Source organism: Macrotis lagotis, chromosome 1 (genome assembly GCF_037893015.1).
Source record: "Macrotis lagotis isolate mMagLag1 chromosome 1, bilby.v1.9.chrom.fasta, whole genome shotgun sequence".
Lineage (NCBI taxonomy): Eukaryota > Metazoa > Chordata > Mammalia > Peramelemorphia > Peramelidae > Macrotis > Macrotis lagotis.
Window position 1 is genome coordinate 366,596,775 of NC_133658.1, and position 19,052 is coordinate 366,615,826.

Genomic DNA, 19,052 nt, shown 5'->3' on the forward strand with positions numbered 1-19,052 from the left:
GAAGCTCATTTTTCAGGAGCCCAACCTTGAGAAGAGGCTGAAGATGATAATAATAACAATAATAACAGTAATACTACTACTAATAATAAGACTAACTAACATTTCTACTGTATTTTACAACAGAAACATAAACAGAAAGCATTTTATAAATATATATCTAATATACAAACATATATTTGATAAATATAAACATATATCTAAGCAACCTTGTGCTATAGATAGGTTGGAGTAGTAGCAGCTTTTTACAGCAAAATGAAGTAGTAGGTAGAGTGCTGACCCTCAAGTCAGAAGGACTGGAGTTCAAATCTGACCTCAGACATTTACTAAGTATATCACCCTGGGCAAGTCACTCAATCCTGATTGCCTCACATCCAGGGTCATCTCCAGTTGTCCTAATTCATATCTGGCCACTGAGCTAACTTGATTCTGAAGAAGAAAGTGAGGTTGTTGGTTTAGCACAGCACTGCCACTCAAATCCAATTCTTATGCTTGTCATGACATCACTTGCCTAATGTCAAGATCTTCTTGGAGAAAAAAGGAGAAACATCATCATTATCATTACCTTGAGGGGCCTGACCTTTTACTGGATTGCCATGTCTTCCCTTCTCAAGTGGATTGTTCTATGTGACTGTAACATAAGAGTTGGCATTTCTCGTGTGTGTGTGTGTGTGTGTGTGTGTGTGTGTGTGTGAGTGAGTGTTCACCAAGTCTCTCATCATTCCTCCTGACTCCCCACACACCCCTGCCTATTGCCTCCCACTGACCCCTCCCTGGGATTTCTCTGTATGTCTGAGCCCAATACAGCAGACAATCATTTGTGTCAACACCTCTCTCTGCTCTGCCCTATTCCATGCATTATGTGGTTAAATGATATCATATGCTCCCACCACTCTACTACTCTACTATTGAGTCCTCAGTGGGCTGTCCTGATACCCAACCATAGCACCTGACATGCCCACAATACTGTCTCCTTCGGGGGATAACCATTAGGACTGTACCCAACAAGGTCTTACTGTCCTCTCTGTACCACCACATCCTCCCCAACTTAGCCCTGGATACCATAATTACTAGCTTTGCCTCAGTATCATTACCTATTTTACAGCAACTAGGTGGCACAGTGGAGAGATTATTAGACCTGAAGTCAGGAAGACCTGAATTCAAATCCAATCTAGACATTTACTAATTGTGTGACCCATGAGAAAATTGTTTGCCCCAATTTCCTCATCTGTAAAATGGAGACAATAATAGCCCCTTATCTCCCAGGTCTATTGTGAGGATCAGAGATAATAATTATAAAGCACTTGGTCCAGTGTTTGACCCATTGTGTTATATAAATATGAGTTATTATCACAACAAAGTTGATGCCCAGAATGACAAAGTGACTAGTCCACAATCACACACAGCTGCTAAGTGTTATGATTAGCTGTCCTTTTGTTTTCTAACCCAAATCCCCTTCATCTATTTAACACTCCATCAGCCCTGATCTCAGATAACTATAACTTGAAAGAATTAACATTCAGTAAATGCCCCCAAAAAATTCATCTTCAGCCAGAAAGATGGTATATAAATAAAGGACCTTATTGATCATCTAATCCAATCCTCTTATGTTACAGAGGAAGAAACTGAGAGTCAGAGAGCTTAAGTGACTTGCCCAGAGTTGCACAGTTGTCTAAGTCTAGATTTGAACTCAGGTCTTGCTGTTTCTGAACCTAAATTTATCATCGGCTCTGCCAAACTATTTGGTATGTTAATTGAAGGAATAGGGAAGTCAAGAATGAATTTTTTTAGGGGCGGCTAGGTGGTGCAGTAGATAGAGCACTGGCCCTGGAGTCAGGAGTACTTGAGTTCAATTCTGGTCTCAGACACTTAATAATTACCTAGCTGTGTGGTCTTGGGCAAGCCACTTAACCTCATTGCCTTGCAAAAACTAAAAAAGAATGAAATTTTTGCTGGGTAGAAACCCTGGACTACATACTGTGCTGACCCCAGACCAAAAGAGATAAGTACAGGATGACACTCAATTTTCTTAAGTCATATAAGGCAGATTATAGAGGTAGAGGCAACACTTTAGATTGGGAAAGGATCTAGCCTGGGAATCAGGAGATTAGCTCTATCATTAATTTGGGTAGTTAAGTGACACAATGGATAGAGAGCCCAGAAGACTCGTTGTCCTGAGTTCTAATTTGACCTCGGACACTTACTAGCTATGTGACCCTGGACAAGTCACTTAATTCTGTTTGCCTCAGTTTCCTCATCTGTCAAATTTTATGGAGAAGAAAATGGCAAATAGTCCAGTATCCTTTTTCAAGAAAACTTTAAATGGGATCATGAAGAATCAGACCTGACTTCACAGCAACTAGCACTGATTGACCGTATGCCCATGCTCGACTGCTGTCCCTTCTCTGAACCTCTATAAAATGGAGGCATTGGAATAAGCTCTTCTCTAAGGTCCCTTTCAGTTCCGACATTCTAAACTATAAGAGTTTGGGTAGGAGCAGGAGGCAGGACCATTTTCTTATTCTCTTCTCTCTACAAGCCAGAATCCTTGCCCAACTTCAGCTAGAGGACACTAGCTCCCCCTACGGGCTGATATAGGGAATGTTTGCCTGCCTTCCCAGGTTTTTCACTACTTTTTAAGCTTCTGTGATCCCTCAAACACCACTTTGAGAGATGAAGTCTCCTGGACCTTCCTGGTCCTTGAACTTTCTTTGGTCCCTGGAAATCATGTTTCCATTCCTAAATACTTTTCCCACATTTTTCTGTTGCCACCATACCTTGATATCCATTTCTGGGATCCACATATGTCTTCTATTTAGAACATTCCAAGGAATGTTTCTAAAATCATTTTGCAAGTAGAAAAAGACTTTTCAAATTCAGAGACACTGCAACAGAGAAAGGTTACCTGATGTACTTACAAAAGAAAATTGTTTCAGAGGTCACTGCTATCCACAAAACATTCATAGACCCAGGGAAGGTCTCCAGTGTTTTGGGGGAGATCTTAAATGAAGGTACTATGGAAGAATGAGAAAGATTAGATGGATTGTGATGTTTGACAATGGAGGAAACACTCAGATTCAGAAGCTTTTAGAACTGCTGAAGTTTTGAAGAATAACAGAAAATGGTCCAGTTCTAAACTAAGTAACTCTCAAACTTCATAGAATCATAAAACTATAGATTTAGAGATGGAATAAAACAAAGAGTCTAACCCTGTCATTCCCCCTTTTATAGATGAGAAAGTGATTCTGAAGAGTTGAATGTACTATACTAACCAAAATTCCAAAAAATTACTTTAATGAGTTAGAAAAAAAATTGTAAGTAAATTCATATGGATAAATAAAAAGTAGAGAATTTCCAGGAATTTACTGGGGGGGGGGGGAGTGCAAAAGAAGGTGGCTTAGGCCTACTAGATCTAAAATTATACTATAAAGCATCAGTCATCAAAACTGTCTGTTATTGGCTAAAAAAATAGAGTGGTGGATCAGTGGAATAAATTAGGTGCAATAGCTGGAAATAACTGTAGTAATCTGCTGTTTGATAAACCTAAAGAGTCCAGCTATTGGAGTAAATCTCTCTCTTCCATAAAAACTGTTGGGAAAATTAGAAGTTAGTATGGCAGAAACTTGGTTTAGACCAATACCTCACACTCTATACCAAGAAAAGATCAAAACGGATACAGGATTTAGACATAAAAAAACAATATTATAAGCAAACTAGGAGATCAAGGAATAGTTTACCTCTCAGATTTATGGAAAAGGAAACAGTTTATGACCAGGGAAGAGACAGAGAACTTCAAAACAAACTAGATAATTTTGACTACATAAATTAAAAAGCTTTTGCACAAACAAAACCACTGTAACCAAGATCAAAAGAAATGTAGTAAATTGGGAAACAATTTTTGCAACTAGTATTTCTGACAAAGGACTCATTTCCAAAATGTACAGAGAACTGAGTCAAATACTGGGTCTATACCCTGAAGAGATTATGGAAAAGGGTAAAAACATTACTTGTACAAAAATATTCATAGTAGCCTTGTTTGTGCTGGCAAAGAATTGGAAATTGAATGAATGTCCATCAATTGGGGGATGGCTTAACAAACTGGGGTATATATTTGTGATGGAACACTATTCTTCTATTAGAAACCAGGAGGGATGGGAATTCAGGGCCTGGAAGGATTTGCATGAACTGATGCTGAATCAGAAGAATAAGAACCTAACAGCAACATGGCGGTGATGATCAACCTTGATGGACTCGCTCATTCCATCAGTGCAACAATCATGCACAATTTTGGGATATCTGCATTGGAGAATACCAGCTGTGTCCAGAGAAAGAATTGTGGAGTTTGAACAAAGACCAAAAAATTTGACCTTTAATTTTTTTTAAATTATCCTATTATGTAATTTTTCTATCTCTTATACTTTATTTTTCTTCCTTAAGGATATGATTTCTCTCTCATCACATTGAACTTAGATCAATGTATACCATGGAAACAATGTAAAGACTAACAGAGGGGGGCAGAGCCAAGATGTCGACAATAAAGGATAGAGTCTTAGGTGCTCTCTGATAAAACTTATAAACTAAGGACTCTAAACTTTTGAGAGATAGAACCCACAAAGGGACCCAGTGAGGCAGTTCTACTCAAGGTAACCCGGAAAAGAGCAGAAAGTCTCTGCTCCCTGGGGTCAGAGGGGCAACCCGCCAGAGGGGTGGCCCACCAGAGCAAAAGAACTTCAGCCTCCCGGAGGCAGCCCCAGGGTGCTGGGAGCCCCAGCTCATAGCAGCCAGGGAGTCTCCTGAGCTACACCCCAGGGAGCACCAAGCACAAAGTGGGGGAGCAGCAGGGGGACCTCTGCCAGAGCGAGCACACAGAGCCCAGCGCTCAGGGCACACAGCAAGCAGCTTGGTCTTTCTGCAGCCCAGATTCAGGAAACAGAAGCAGGCGGAGCCCCCAGGGCATGTACCCATTGAGCCCAGAGAGGAGAGTGAAGAGAGACTGCAGAGCTCTATCCTCTGCCCCTGGAACAGGACTCTGGGGCTCTGACCATATTCAGATCCTGATCGCAGTCTAAGCCCCTCATAGAACAGCAGGGGCCCCCTCCACCTCAGACCCATGGCAGAGGGGGGCGCATATGGTCATTCACAGACCAGGAGGGAGGACAGAGCCTCACACACTGAAACCCTTGTGGAAGTGTCCCAGAAGCTCAGGAAGCACCCCAAAACCAGGCTCAGGCTGGGAAAATGAGCAAGCAGAGAAACAAGAGGAAGACCATTGAGAAATATTTTGCATATGAGCCCAAGAAGGATCAAAATCCTCAGTCTGAAGATGAGGAAGCACAAGCTCCTGCATCTAAAGACTCCAAGAAAAACAGAAATTGGGCTCAGGCTATGACAGAGCTCAAAAAAGACTTTGAAAATCAAATGAGGGAGTTAAAAGAAAAACTGGGAAAAGAGATGAGAGAGATGCAGGAAAAACATGAAAATGAAGTCAGCAGCTTGGTCAAGGAAATCCAAAAAAATGCTGAAGACAATAGCATGCTAAAAATCAACTTAGGTCAAATGAATAAAACAGTTCAAAAAGTTATTGAGGAGGAGAATGCTTTAAAAAGAAAAATTGGGGGGCGGCTAGGTGGTGTAGTGGATAAAGCACCGGCCTTGGAGTCAGGAGTACCTGGGTTCAAATCTGGTCTCAGACACTTAATAATTACCTAGCTGTGTAGCCTTGGGCAAGCCACTTAACCCCATTTGCCTTGCAAAAAAACCTAAAAAAAAAAAAAAAAGAAAAATTGGCCAGATGGAAAAAGAGATAAGAAAACTCTCTGAGGAGAATAAATCCTTCAGACAAAGAATAGAATTCAGGGAGATTGATGAATTTACCAGAAATCAGGAATCAATACTTCAAAACCAAAAAAATGAAAAATTAGAAGAAAATGTGAAATATCTCATTGAAAAAACAACTGATATAGAAAATAGACTTAGGAAAGATAATTTTAAAATTATTGGAATACCTGAAAGTCATGATCAGGAAAAGAGCCTTGACATCATTTTCAAAGAATTACTACAGGAAAATTGCCCTGATATCCTAGAAGCAGAGGGCAAAATAGAAATGGAGAGAATGCACCGATCCCCCCGAGAAAGAGATCCCAAAAAACCAACCCCTAGGAATATTATAGCCAAGTTCCAGAACTCCCAAGTCAAAGAGAAAATATTACAAGCAGCCAGAAGGACACAGTTCAAATATCGTGGAGCTGCAGTCAGGATCACACAGGACTTAGCAGCAACTACATTGGAAGCTCGTAGGGCTTGGAATAGAATATACCAGAAGGCAAAAGAGCTTAGAATGCAGCCAAGAATGAACTACCCAGAAAGGCTGAATGTCCTCTTCCAGGGAAAAAGATGGACTTTCAATGAACCAGGGGAATTTCAAATGTTCCTTTTGGAATGGCCAGAGCTGAACAGAAGGTTTGATCTTCAGATACAGGACTCAGGTGAAGCATGGAGATTGGAGGAGAAGGGGAAAATATGAGGGACTTAATGATGATGAACTGCATGTATTCTTGTATAGAAAAATGACACTGATAATACTCATATGAACCTTCTTAGTTAATAGAGCAGGTAGAGGGAGCTTTTTATAGTTGAAGCACAGGAGAAAGCTGAATTCGAAGATAAAATATGGTGTAAAAATGGAGTCAATAGAAAAAAAGGGAAATGTAATGGGAGAAAGAAAAAGGAGAGGGGGGAATAGGCCAAGATATTTCATATAATAAGATTTTTCTTTATTACAATGAGCTATTGTAATGATATGGAAGGGGGAAGGCAAGGGGGAATGAGGGAACCTTTGCTCTCATCAGAGGTGACTAGGAGAGGAAACAGCATATATACTCAATGGGGTATAGACATCTGGAGTAAGAAGGATGGGGGAGCAGGGGAAAGGGGTGGGGATGTGAATAAAGGAGAGGATGGACCATGGGGGGAGAGTGGTCAGAGATAACACATTTTCTTTTTTACTTCTTGCAAGGGGCTGGGATTGGAAGGCCTGTCCAGGACCATAGGGCCAGGTGGATTCTGGGGCTAAGGGGTGGTATGGGGGCTCAGGGCCTCTTGGCCCCAGGGCCAGGGATCTGTCTGCTGTGCCACTCAGCGACCCTACAGCAGAGTCAGAGTGAAAGGAGAGAGAAAATATAGTACATAGTAGTGGAGAAATAAGAAAGGAGGGAGTTGCGATCAGCAATGGCAACGTTGGAAAAATATGGAAGTAACTTTTGCGATGGACTTATCATAAAGAATGTGATCCACCCACAGCAGAGTTGTCAGTGTCAGAACAAAGACTGAAGCACATTTTTTATTATTATTATTTGGGGGAGGGTGCAGGGCAAATGGGGCTGGGTGGCTTGCCTGGAGCCGAATAGCAGGGTGATCATTGGGTGTCTGAGGCCGTATTTGGACCCGGGTGCTCCTGGCTCAAGGGCCAATGCTCTGTCTGCCACCCAGCCACCCCTACTATTATTACTATTTTATTTTATTTTGGGTCTTTTTTTTCCCTTCTTTTTGGTTTTTGCAGGGCAGTGGGGATCAGGTTGCTTGCATGTCACATGGCTGGGTGACCGTTGGGTGTACGGAGCAGGATGTGGGCTCGGGTGCTCCTGGCTCCAGGGCTGGGGCTTCATCCATTGCACCACCTGGCCATACCTACAATTATTACTATTATTTTTTCTTAATTTTAATTTTTTTCTCTCTCCTTTACTTTATCACTCAAGCAAGTCTATATTTATGGGGGGAGGGGCATTTCATTTACTCTTAAACAAGAATATTTTATTAATGTAAATAAACATTTGTACAAAATGAGAATAAAAAAATAAAAAATAATAAAATAATAAAATAAACTTGCACTTTAGGGCAAGTGATGAAACAACTTGAAAATTATATATATATATGGGCCTCAAAATGTCAGTGGGAATTGTCAACCTGAATTTTAATAAAAACCAATCAATAAAGTAAAAAAAAGACTAACAGAATGCCTTTTGTGGGGATTGGGGGGAAAGAAGCAAGATTAGGGGGGAAATTGTAAAATTCAAAAAAACATATTTTTTTTAAAAAAAAGAGTTGAATGCATTTGCTTCTAAAATAATTAAGCTATTTTATCTAGCTAGTTGTCAGACCTAGCTAAAATTTCATGATTCTCTGTAGGTCTAAGGACATCCATCCCCCTCCTGGGATTAAGGGGAAAACATTTTAGGAAGTCACAGAATAAGAAAGGATCCTTAGAAGATCAGTTAATCCAAACTTTTAATTTAATTTACAATCTATGTTTTCTGAACTTAATTCAAATGAATGGATCACATTTTTGTAGCAGTTTACATTCTTACAGGCTGCTTTGAACACAAGATGTATAAATCCAAATAGCACAGTTTTAAGTTGTACTACATCTCCTTTCAATGTTCATTTATGAAAATTGACACACTCCCTGATCTTCACTCCCATTTACAATGGGCAGTTCATTTCTTTCCATTTTTGAGAACTTAGGCCAGCTCTGTTTGAGGAATAGCAATAGGCTACAGAGGTAGAATTATCCTCCTTGGTGAGATATTAAATCATTTCTCAGTACTAGTGTGTATTTTGGACTGTGACCAGCAAGGGGCAGCAACAACTCAGAATTTTCTGTTCTCACAAAAATAAAAGGCAGAAACCAAAACTCTCAATATTGCTGAATCAAAATCCTCTTTAAAATATCTCATTGACTAGTAACTATCCATATTCTACCAGGGATGATGAAATCACTACAAGATTGTTTTTTGTCTAGTTTTGGATCACTCTGATTATTAGATCTATGATGTCATTGATTGAGGGATTCTTTCCAATGATTAAGATTATAGATTATCCATACCCATCTTATCTGACTCTCATCCATGTTCTACACAGAATTGACCATAGGAGGTACACTCAAAATTCTGAAGGTATAACAACAATATAACGATAAACATTTAAACTAAACTGAACAAAGGGAAAGATGAGAAAGAACACTACAATTTGCATTAATGATTATCAGTGCAGAAATAACTAATAAAAATACTTGCCAATAGGATGCAGCATCATGTTGGGAGTGGGAGAGATTTATCTAATATGACCAAAAAGGATTGATAAGTGGAATTAAAGAATGTTTTAATACCTACCTAGTGAGCAAGCAATATAATAAACTATGTCAACAAAAGAAAGAATGCAAAATGTCATAATTATATAATTAGATGCAGAGAGGGTCTTGTTTATGCTGAAAACATTAAGAATTATAGGAATAGAATTTTTAATAATGTAATAAAAATAAATATTTGAAACTACTAGCTAAAATAATATGCAGTAGTAAAACATTTGAAACATTCTTATCTTTAAAATGTTAAACAAATCTCAATGATTAAACATAGTTTGGGGAATTTTAGAAATAGCAATAAAATATGAAAAACAAATTATAATTGGAGGGAGAGGAATGAGCAGTGATATCCTTAGAACAAGCTTGGATTTGCCTTCCTCATGGGCTATGCAGACATAGATATTTCCCAGCCTGCCTCAAATTCAAATATGTGTGGAGATATTCTAGGCATGAGTGACCATAAGAGGGAGGGGGAAGGGCATTGCTATATAGTGATAAGGAAATTTCAAGTTGGTTATAGAGCTAGAGGAACTGATGACTGAGGAGGCACTGACCTGGAATTGAATTTACATACAAAAGGACTAATATGTTTCTTCTTCAAGCCTTTGGTTCTTTTCCTTCCTAGCAAATGAGACAAGAACTTCTAGAAGCTGCCAAGTGGAGAAGGATCAGTAGTTGCCCTGTGTCACATCTGGGTGAAATATCTGTGATCATGTAGTCTCATTGGGTTGTTTTATTTTTGTTATTGTTGTTGTTTTTGCTTTTGTCTGTATGTGTGTGTATGTATGTATTTATTTGTTTGTTTGTTTGTTTGTTTATCTATTTTTGCCTAAACAATTATCCTGAAGAGGGAGTACCAAATGACCAGTAAGAACAAGTAATCCATAAAAACCTTCGAAAGTCCTACCAACAACCACAACCAGGAGCAGCAACAACAAAGATCGGTTTAAAACCCAGTGCATCAGCTGAACAATCTGCTTGACCCACAGGGGTGGATAGTCCCATTAGCTAAGAGTTAACCCACTGAACAAGAGAGCCACTTGCCACTGATGCCATTTACCTTAAGCAAATTTTGTAGGACTCTGCAGAGAGAGAAAGGAATCTAGGGCTGGGGAGTTATGAGTCTCCGCTGCCTTTATATTTTTTAGTTTGAACAACTCTCCCCAAGGATCATATGTATACAAAAAGGGAGTGTGGTCCCTAGCTAAAGGGGATTGTTTGGTGACTACTATTCTTAAATTTCCTTCTTAGTAAATCCATTTGTAAAATGCTAATAGTTTTCTGGTTGGTTGATATCTGGAAGTACATCAGATTAGGGTTTGTAAAAGTATTAGAAACCATAAACCTTTAGGATTATCCCTAGATTTTGAAAGGAGACTTAACTCTCTCCCCTTGGGAAGTCTAATCTGACAGTGCAGAATAAGTTAGAAAAGTGAATCCAGAAGTGTGACTATAAAAAGGAATAAACACCTATAATAAAGAAGTTAAAATTTATTTGCAAATGGCATGATGGTTTATCTGGAAAATCTAAAACAGTCAACAAAAATATTAATGGTGCAATAAAGGATTGAAAAAAACATTTAGTATATAAGGTAAACAAGGAAATATATATATATATGTGTATATACATATATATATATATACATCCTCTATGCCAGAGGTGTCAAACTCAGGCTACAATGAGAAATTCCCAAGATTCCCAAATATAAAGTCAGGTGAAAATGTAATTGGAAAATATTCAACAAAATATCTAAAAATACAATAAAATATACATCATGTTAATTTGTAATTTTCCAAGTTTATAGATGACCTACATGAATCCATTCTGAAGAAGCAAGAGCAGGAGAAATGAGGGGTTGGGGATGAGAATGGCTGAAGGATCAGACACTTGGGGTACACATGGAGACAAAGAACATAAACCAGAGAAGGTAGGTAACAGGCAGGAACTAGGGACAGCTATGCAGTACCTAAGTACAGATAAAATTCAGACAGATGGGGTAATCAAGTGTCCTCTCTAGGCATTGGAGATCTCAATCCAAACTCCTGATCTGAGGTGGCGGTGGTGGTCTCTCCATGCTTCCATTCTCCTGTTTTTACTCTTTTTTTGCTTTGTTTTGAAAAGGGGTGTGAAGTCATGGCATCCAAGCTGAGGAATAGGAGCAAAGAGTGAGAGCACAGTACTGTTCAATAAAGTTAACATAGGTATTTTTTTGGAATGCCAATTTCTTCCAGAATTCTTTATATAAAGTTGAAAGTATACTTGTTGCAAAATTTTTGTAAAGTGAGAACCATCTGTACAAGAAAGAATTCTTATAGACAAAAACCTTTTTAAATTTGATAAAAACACATCACATTATTCATATCCCACAGGTATCTTCTAGATACCAGGTGGTAGTTATGTGATATAGCCTGATTGAAGTCAGGAAGATTCATCTTCTTAAGTTCAAATATGACCTTAGCTATATGATACTGGCCAAGTCACTTAACTGTTTGCCTCTGTTTCCTCATCTGTAAAATGAGTTGGAAAAGGAAATGGCGAAACACTTTAGGATCTTTACCAAGAAAATGCCAAATGGGGTCATGAAGAGTCTGGCATGACTGAACAACACCAAGGAACTAAAGATACAAGGGCAAGAGGAAAAACAGACCCAGTTCTCAAGGAGTTCACATTTTGTTGATGGAATATAATAGTTGGTTGGTTGGTTCTTGTCCATCATTCTTGAAAAGAACCAAAATGGCAGCACTAGGTTAGAGTCAAGCTGCAGTGTGTCTGACTGTGATTGATCAGACCAATATGAGATGGGATTACTCTACAACAGCCTGGGCACAAATAATCCATATGAACACTTCTCTAAACTTTCAAGTCCATATTTCCTTTGAACTACTTCAATTCTACTTTGTTCATAGACATCCTCCTCTCTAGATTGGGGGAACAACATGTAGGGAGGTCCTGTTCCAGTATCTCCTTTTCTGTGCAATCAATTCCAAAATTCTTTTTTATCTATTTTTTTTATTTTTTTAATTCCAAAATTCTTAAGAGAGACCTTGAGAGTATCTTTGTATCACTTTTTATGACTTCCCCCCCAACCGGTGAGTGCCTGCCCAGTGTGAGTTCCCCATAAAATAGTCTTTTCGGTACATTTGACATCCAAACAACATGATCAACCAAGCATTGAATGCTTGGCAATTTAGCTCAAGAAAGGACTTTGTTGTCACTGTATCTTATCCTACCAAGTGATTTTTCAGAATCTTCCTAAGACAATTTAAATGGAAATGATTCAGTTTCCTGAGATGGCACGGGTAGACTGTCCAAGTTTCATGGCCTACAACAATGAAGTCAGCATAATGACTCTGCAGGTCTTCAATTTGGTAGTCGGTCTAATCATTACTCCTCTTTCCCACACTTTCTTTTAGAACCTCGCAAACACCGAGCTAGTTCTAACAAGGCATTTGTCAACCACATTATCAACATGTACCTTCCAAGATATGTGAATTTATCCATAATATTCAAAACTTCTCCATTTGTTGTAAATGCTGATTCCACACATGGATTGTGTGATGCTGGCTCATTAAGCACCTGTGTTTTATCAGTGTTGTTAGGCCAAAGTTAGTTTAAGTAGCAGAGAACTGATTCATGCTTTGTTGCATTTCAGCTTCAGAGGCTTCACTGAGTGCACAATCATCTGCAAACAGAAGAACATGCACCAACCCTCCCTCCACTTTTGTCTGATTTTCAAATTGAAGATTTTTAGCATCAGTGTGGTTGCTGACCTTGATGCTATTTTCATCCTCAGGGAAGACATTTAATAACACAGATTAAAACCATGCTAATAAGTATAGGAGCAAGAACATATTCCTGTTTCACTCCATTGGTGACCAAAGAATCACAAGAGCCTCGTCCACTATCCAGAACTGGGCGAGCATGTTGTCATGAAATTGATGTACAATACAGATGAACTGCTCTGAGCAAACCAATTTTGACATAATTTTCCATAAGCCTTCACGACTGATGGTACCAAAGACCTTGGTTAGATCTACAAATATTGTGTACAGACCTCTGTTCTACTCTTGACATTTTTCCTAGAGTTGTTGGGCAACAAACACTATATCATCTATACTTCAGCCTTTCTGAAGCCACACTGGGTCTCAGGAAGTGGACTATCTTTCAGGTGAAGGATCAGCCTATTAAGAAGAACTCTGGCAAGAATCTTCCCAGCAATGACTAAGAGAAACACACTTGTGATTGTCACAGGACAGTCTATTCTCTTCACCTTTATAGAAATGAACAATATAAATGTAAAAGAAGCATCTTTGATTTCCTGGGCATTGACCCCTTCATGTGATGCAAACTGGAAAATTTCAGTCAGTTTTTATGTGAATAATGGACCTACTATGATAAATCTGGTAAATCTGAGTTGGGGGCGGCTAAGTGGCGTAGTGGATAAAGCACCGGCCCTGGAGTCAGGAGTACCTGGGTTCAAATCCAGTCTCAGACATTTGATAATTACCTGGCTGTGTGGCCTCGGGCAAGCCACTCAACCCCATTTGCCTTTCAAAAACCTAAAAATAAAATCTGAGTTGGAATATATCAGCACCAGGTGCTTTGCCACTTGAAAGGAGGCTTAGAGCATTCAAAACTTTTTCTTCTATTAGAATTTCAGCTAGGGACAGATAAACTTCACCTTAAGCTAACTGATCAATGGCTTTTTGCATTGACTGATGATGGTCTGTTAAGAACACCATGGAAGCATTCTAGGATCATGTCCCTATCACTAATCAATCTGACGCCATCTGCACTGAATATTTGAAATGCACTTTATGCTTTGACCTTCAGGGCATTATAAAAGCACTTTGGATTGTGACTATCTGTTTATAACTGAATTTCTTCCACCTTCTTATTGAGCCAAGAATCCTGCATCACTCTAAGCTTCCCTTATACTGATTCATCTTCCTTAGTTTAAATCTGGCTGCAGATATTTATCTGTGTGATCCTAGACAAGTCACTTAATCCTGCTTGCCTCTGTTTCCTCATCTGCAAAATCAGTTGGAGAAGGAAATGGCAAACCACTCTAGGATCTTTACCAAGAATACCCCAAATGAAATCATGAAGAGTATGGAATGACTGAACATTTACAACAATGCTCCAATAGTACTTAGGAAATAATTGAGGTAGCACAAGGTGCCATGGAAATAACTTTGACATGGAAATCAGTTCCTAGATTCAAAACCTACCTCTGGCACTATATGTTTAACTTTGGGGAAGTCATTTAGCCTTCCTAGTTCTCAAATTCCTACCTATAAAATAAAGAAGTTAGAGGAGATATCCTGTGGGGTCCCTTTGGTCTCTGAATTCTATGATTCTAAATAGAAACTTAATTTGATACAAGAGAGATTATTAATTAGGAAGGTGTAGAACAGGTACTAATGCTGGAGTCAGAGAACTTGGGTCTCAGTAACCTTCTAGCTCTAGTTACATGATTCTATTGCTGGGGAGCTAGTAAAGCCTGCCCAGAGACTTATATGAAAATGATTCCAAAATAATATTGAAATAAATCAAGCAACAATTGAACAAATGGAAGGAAACCTAGCTAATGTGATAGAAATATCAATCTTACCTAATCAATTTACATAGTCAATATTATACAAACAAAATATCATTAAATTATTACATAAAATTAGATACAATCACAAAAACATATAAAAACAGGTCTAGATACCAACAAAAGAATTATAAAGAAGAAAGCAGAAGGAAACTAGCCCTACCAGATAGCTGTCAAAATATACTATGAAGCAATAATAATTTTATTTTAATTTCTGATCCTGGAAATAGAATGAAGAATAGCTTAGTGGAATAGAATAAAGAAGATAGAAATAAAATGCCTGTAGATAAAAGCTTAATGTCTGATAAACTAACACTTTAAAAACTCTAGGGAATGGAATCATTATTCTCCTGGGGAAATTAAAAAGATGCATGGATTTTTAAAAATGGAGTTGAATTCATACCTCATTCCATATACCACAATAAATGCTAACTGGATCGGTAGTTTAATTATTCCTTAATTATGAAAAATTAGAACATTGTCTCAGTAATAGATATGAGGTTCAATGAAACAAACAAGAAATTATTGAAGACAAAATTAACAAATAAGATTTTATAAAAGCAAAAGGATTTTGCCCCCAGAAAGAAATATCCCCAATGAAAAGAAAAACATATTAGAATAATATTTATATTAAATAAGGCAGAAAATAGTCTAGTATTCAGAATTTATTAGGAATGAATACAAATCTAAAAGATTAATCATCCATACTCTACAATGGAACAAACAGACGATAGCCAAAAACTGATGATTTTTTTCAAAATTGCATTTTCTTTATATTCTCTATGTTTTGAAATCAACTTTATTTATGAAGATACACTCTCATCCAGTAAAATCTGCCTTAAAATGAAGATTAATGAAAGATAGAAGTGTGAAAAGCAATTTAGCAAAAATAGTCAACACATGTCTGATAATAAATAAGCAAAATTACACATTCAAAGCCTCAAAGTCCATAAAGTGGAGATAGAGGTATATTTTCTGAACTTGTTTTGGGGCCAAACCTGGTCATCACAGGGTCTTGTTTCATCTTTGTTTGTTGTTGTTTTCTTTGCTGTTATTCTTTTCATTTATCCTGATAGCCAGACAATAGCAGGTCAAGAATAATAAAATTACAGAATAAGAATGTCAAAAAAAGTACTCCCATATCCCCTAATTATAAGAAGAACTCAAATCAAGACAGTCTTAAAATATTACTTTACACTAGACTAGCTTTGCCAATAGCAAAAAGGATAAAATTCAACAGTGTTGCACTATAAGAAGATTAGTACTATAATGCATTGTAAATGTAAATGTAGATTTGTGCAAACATTTTATTAAATGATATGGCAATATGCAATGAGTCACAAAATTGGCAATCCTTTCAACCCATTGGTATGACTTATGTTTTAAAAAAATCTATTTGCATAAAAATTTTATACTCTTTTTATAATAGCAAAAACCCTGCAACAAGCTATGTGGCCAATAACTAAAAAACAGCTAAATAAATTATGGCATATTGATCTCTAATAGAATGCTTTAATGCCATAAAATTATAAATATGACCCATATGAGGACATTTATAGATACCATTAATAAATGATGTAAAGTGAGATCAGCAAAACCAAAACTACAGGCATTTTTACTATAATAAAGAAAGAAAGGCATACACAAGTTATTAAATATTGACTGAGGCATTGGGTTAATAATTGGAGATAGAAAGGCAAAAGTGAAACAATACCTACCCTCAAGAAGCTCACCTTCTAATGGGGAAGACAGCATTTACATGTATGATTTACCTGGTCATTATGGACCATGTATGTACAGAATGGACTGGTATGTATATACAGATTATGAGAAAAATTAAAAACAATGTAGAAAAAGACAAGAAGGAAAGGAAAGAGAAAGAAAGAAAAAAGGAAGGAAGGAAGAAAAAAGAAGGAAAGAAAGAAGGAAGGAAGAGGGAAAGGAAAGGAGAGGGAAGAAAGAAAGAGAAAGAAATGGAGAGGAGGGAGGAAAGCTAAAAGTAGTAGAAGTACATATAAACTTGAAAAAGAGTTTTAATGTGCTGCTTGTTCATTTAGTTCTTTAATAAATGCTATTTTCTGAATTAGAATTTGTTGTTTATTTGCTTGTTTTATTGCTTTTGTTAAAAATTATTGTTTTTGTTATAAACTTATTAAAATATATTGTATAATGACCCATTTTACAGAAGAACCTGAAATTCAGATAAAAGTGACTTACCCAAGGTCACACAGTAAATGTTGAAAATAATTCTAAAACCCATTTCTTGATTAAGTTCAATACACTTTCAACTACACAAATTTCTAATCTTTGCACTAGAAGAAATCTCACTGTTCATCTAGTTTGATACAAAAATTCTATCACATCCCTCATTAATAATCCTTTAGCCTCTATTTAAATATATCCAAAAAAGAAACCTCCTTCTCTCTCCAGTAGATTGCATAAAAAAATTTATACTGTTTTTGTAATAACAAAAACATTGACACAAGCTATGTGACCAATAACTAAAAAACACCTAAATAAATTATAGCATATTGCTCAACCACATATATTTAATTTTATTAATGTCATTTGCTTTTACATCACATTCACTTTTAGAAATATATGACTATCAGCATCATTTTGATAAACCACTTTCTGCTGCAACAACCAAAAAACTGTTAAACAAAAATAATTGATAATAGTGATTGCATCTAATTATGTATGTAAGACTGCACCTGCTGTCTCCCATTTCTCTTACAAGAGGAGGGGGACATATTTATCTGTTTTCTGAGATCAAGATTAGCCATTACAAATAGATTTCTTTGCTTCCTTTTGATATTTTTAAAAAATTTACATGATTGTAATCTTGAGAGTCCCTTGGACTATCAAGAGATCAAATCAGTAAATACTTAAATTAATTCAGACTATTCACTAGAAGGTCGAATACTGAGCAGAAGCTTAAATACTCTGGCCACATATTGAGAAAAGAGGACTCACTAGAAAAGCACCACTGCTAAAATCAAAAGGAGAAGATGATAGCAGAGGATGAGATGGATAGTCACAAAAGAAACAAACATGAGCTTGGACAGACTTCGGGAGATGTAATAGAATGGAAGGGCTTGCTGTGCCATAGTTCATGAGATCATGAAGAGTTGGGCACAACTGAATGACTGAATAACAACAAAAATCATCATGTTAACATGCTCTATTTCACAGAAGAGGAGCCTGACATCCTAAGAGGGGAAATGAACCCCCTAAGGTCAAGCAGAGATGAGTCTCAAATCCAGGTCTTCTGACTCCCAGTCTCATTCCCCGGCCCCCACTATGCCATGCTGTCTTTTCAGATGGACAGCCCTATCATTCCATATTTCATTTTGAGCTGACATGAAAACTAGTCCAACTAGTCTAAGTTTTTAGAAGCTCATTTATACAGGGTTGGCTATCAGATGACATGCATTTTTTTTAATTCCAACAAGTCATTCAGAATAAAATGCTAAAGAGTGATGAGTTTTTAATCTACATTAATGAAGAAAGCAACTACACCAATGAGCTAGAAGATTTTTAGAAGTGAAATTATCAGGACAAGAAAGAAGATGAGAGGTCAATGTCATCACTGACAGTCAGGGATGACATGAAAGCAACATGATATAGTAGAATCAAGAGACGGATTTCAGTACTCACTCTCCTATAAACTATGTGACCCATTTACTTCATTACTTTAGGTCTCAGATTTCTCTTCTTAAAATGATGAAAGTGGTAGAAATGACCTTTCAGTTCCAATCTTCTATGTTTCAAGGTTCCTCCTAGTTCTGACATTCTATAATTTGTTGATTCTGGTCCAAAGAAAGTTTGTACCGGATCCATTGCATCTTCCCTTGGAGGGAGAATCCAACTTGCCCAAAATGACCCAAGATGTTTCCACATGGTTTTCTAACTAATCTAAGATTATGGGTAGATTGACTTGTGTATTTCCTGAGTAATCACCATTCCAGGTGGCTTAAACAGAGTTTGGACAAAGGGATCTTCTGCTCTACAATTCTGAAACCCATTGTCTAACTTAGCCTGAGCCAAATTTGTTTTTTACTGATGACTTTCCCAGCCTAACCACATAGAGTATCCCACCCACAACTTCCTGCCTCTTTTGCAAGCTACCACTGGATGTTTCTCACCATTTCCAAGGCCATGGGGTCATTAAATTATTTTAGCCTCCTTCCTGGCTTTATATCCAGGAATATGTTAGGTTTTGTTCATGGAAAATGTCTCTTCATTTAATGTAACTCAAAAGGAATCATTTGGGACTTTCAAAGTAGTTTCTACAACTCCATCTTGACTCTCAA

General features: G+C 37.4%; 1 protein-coding gene across 2 annotated transcripts in view; it reads right to left on the bottom strand.

The window, feature by feature from the left end:
* Positions 1-18,525, bottom strand: part of SH3TC2 (SH3 domain and tetratricopeptide repeats 2) — a 96,232-nt gene extending 77,707 nt beyond the window's left edge. For both annotated transcript variants that reach the window (XM_074212365.1, XM_074212364.1), the window contains exon 1: positions 18,397-18,525. The gene's annotated coding sequence lies outside the window, so the exon portion shown is untranslated. The remainder of the gene's footprint in view (positions 1-18,396) is intronic.
* Positions 18,526-19,052: the final 527 nt, after the last annotated feature.